The 2,817-nt window shown below is 36.5% G+C and overlaps 1 non-coding gene across 1 annotated transcript; it reads right to left on the reverse strand.

Moving 5' to 3' along the window:
• Positions 1 to 1,263: 1,263 nt before the first annotated feature.
• On the reverse strand, positions 1,264 to 1,370 carry LOC141415848 (U6 spliceosomal RNA). Its single transcript, XR_012440809.1, has one exon. It is a non-coding gene; the product is annotated as a U6 spliceosomal RNA (small nuclear RNA).
• Positions 1,371 to 2,817: the final 1,447 nt, after the last annotated feature.

The raw sequence follows: 2,817 nt of genomic DNA on the forward strand, positions 1-2,817 counted from the left end.
AATCAGTTATTCCTGCTTGTGATGTGAATTTTTGCAATGAGCAGATCTATGGAATGAATGATTTCTCTTCCACATAGAGCAATTGGCTCTAGTATGCCTGATCCTTGTGGCATTTTGGATAAAGAGAACAAAATTCAGCATTGCTGAATTCATTTGCACTTTTTGTGGCTCTGCTCTTGATCTTCCAATGATCTCCATGTTTCTGGCTTCTCATTGGGTAAGTGCTCAATTCAAATGTCACCATGGTTTTGTTTTCTTCCTGGGAGACACTTGTATCTAAAATTGGCTTAGTTATTTTTGTTCCTTAGTTGTAACTTTTTTTCTCAAAAGCTCTGATTTTAGAGAGAAATGTGGTTCTTCTTCTTCTTCCTCCTCCTCCTCCTCCTTCTTTTTCTTCTTCCTTTTTTTCCTCCTCCTCTCTCTTCCTTCTTCTTGTCCTCTTTGAGAAAGTGTCCTGCCTTAGCTAATCTCTCCATTGCTGGGAACAGATGTATGCCAAGATGTATGCTTGGCTCTATTAACTGCTATATTCTTGATGTTCAAGATCGTGTAATATGGATACGCCTTTAATAAATGTTTGTGGATGAACAAATGAATAAAATATACTTCAGCTTCTGTATTTCATAGGTTCTTTTTTTTTTCCTTTATTATTCATATGTGCATACAAGGCTTGGGTCATTTCTCCCCCCTGCCCCCACCCCCTCCCTTACCACTCTGCCCCCTCCGTCTCCCCCTCATCCTCCCTGGATACCCAGCAGAAACTATTTTGCCCTTATTTCTAATTTTGTTGTAGAGAGACTATAAGCAATAATAGGAAGGAACAAGGGTTTTTGCTGGTTGAGATAAGGACAGCTATACAGGGCATTGACTCACATTGATTTCCTGTGCATGTGTGTTACCTTCTAGGTTAATTCTTTTTGATCTAACCTTTTCTCTAGTTCCTGGTCCCCTTCTCCTATTGGCCTCAGTTGCTTTTAAGTTATCTGCTTTAGTTTCTCTGCGTTGAGGGCAACAAAGGCTAGCTAGTTTTTTAGGTGTCTTACCTATCCTCACCCCTCCCTTGTGTGCTCTCGCTTTTATCATGTGCTCAAAGTCCAATCCCCTTGTTGTGTTTGCCCTTGATCTAATGTCCACATATGAGGGAGAACATACGATTTTTGGTCTTTTGGGCCAGGCTAACCTCACTCAGAATGATGTTCTCCAATTCCATCCATTTACCAGCGAATGATAACATTTCGTTCTTCTTCATGGCTGCATAAAATAAAAAATATGGAACGCTTCACGAATTTGCGTGTCATCCTTGCGCAGGGGCCATGCTAATCTTCTCTGTATCGTTCCAATTTTAGTATATGTGCTGCCGAAGCGAGCACTCATAGGTTCTTTTGTCACTCTGTTTTAAAATTAAATTTATATTAACAATACATAAAATGTAAGAATTGTTCATATCAATGGGGTACCATGTGATATTTTGATGTATGTATACATCCTACATCCTATAGTGTTTTTTGCTTTCAGCTGCAATTTGTATCTGCTTCACTGGCTGAAATATAGATTCTAGGGCTGTAAATATAGCTCAGTAGTAAGTAAAAAATAGGAAGAAGGAAAAAATAAAAATAATTGTAGAAGTTAATGAATTGGAAAGCTAGTACATAAACTTAAGATAAATGTTAATGAATTTGACTGCATCAAAATGAAATATTTCTGTTAAAAGCATTTGCAATATTTATAACTAGTAAGTGATAATGTCTAGAAAATATAAGAAACTCCTGGAAATGAATAACAACGATACTAACCACTACAACAAAAAATGAAATGCTCTGGAAGAAAATCAGGAAAGATTCTAAGAAGTAGAAAGCAGAATTTACAGCAGGCAAACACATCAATACATGCTCAGAAAGAGCTAGCTCTATCAACATTTGCTGTAGCTCCGTGAGACCCATTTTGGACATTTTACCTCCAGAACTACAAGAGAATAGTTTTTTTGTTGCTTGAAGGCAGTAAATTTGTAATAATTTGTCACAGTGGCAACAGGAAACTAATATAAGCATACAGTTTTTAAGATCATAGACTTGGGCAAAATAAATAGAAAATGATATTATATATTTTTTAGATTGCATACAGACCCAAGAACTGGAAGAAGTCTATTCAGGGAAAGGGAAGATTGTGATAAAATATTAGAAGAATTAGAGGTTTCGTACAGAAGAGTTATAATAATGGATCATAAGGAAGAGAGAGTAACTTGCATCTCTACTGAGATCCCCACAGCAGTCCCCCTATCCAGTTAAGAAAGAAACCAAGCAATGGAATAGAGTTGGCATGAAATGCTGAGGTGGTTCTGTAAAAACACTACCAAATAAGTAAATTCCTGGTATCAGTGTGCGACATTGAAGAAAACACAGAAAAACACCTCATTTAGCATGAGAAATAAGCTATGACCACAGGCAGAGAGGGTACTTAGAAATTAAATGCCATTTATGACATTAAGCACATAAATTGGATATTTAAGTGAAAGAATTACTTTTGGGGGGTGATTAAAAATTACCAAAATTGACTGAAAGAATGGCTAAACCAAAACTAAAACCAAAACCATCCAAACCAATTAGGTGGGAAAACACAGAGAAAATTAAAATGTTCTCCAATTTCTAATTCTCCTAAAGTTAGATTCGAACATTTTGAAAGACTGATCCTATCAATATCTTAAAAAAAGAGATGAATTCTATGCTGTTCAGTCTATTCCAGGTCATAGGAAATGATGGCAATCTTCTGTCTTACCTCCAGTATACTATCAACATTCTGAGGAGAGTCTCGATTTAGGAA

The sequence above is a fragment of the Castor canadensis genome, chromosome 1 (assembly GCF_047511655.1).
Source record: "Castor canadensis chromosome 1, mCasCan1.hap1v2, whole genome shotgun sequence".
Lineage (NCBI taxonomy): Eukaryota > Metazoa > Chordata > Mammalia > Rodentia > Castoridae > Castor > Castor canadensis.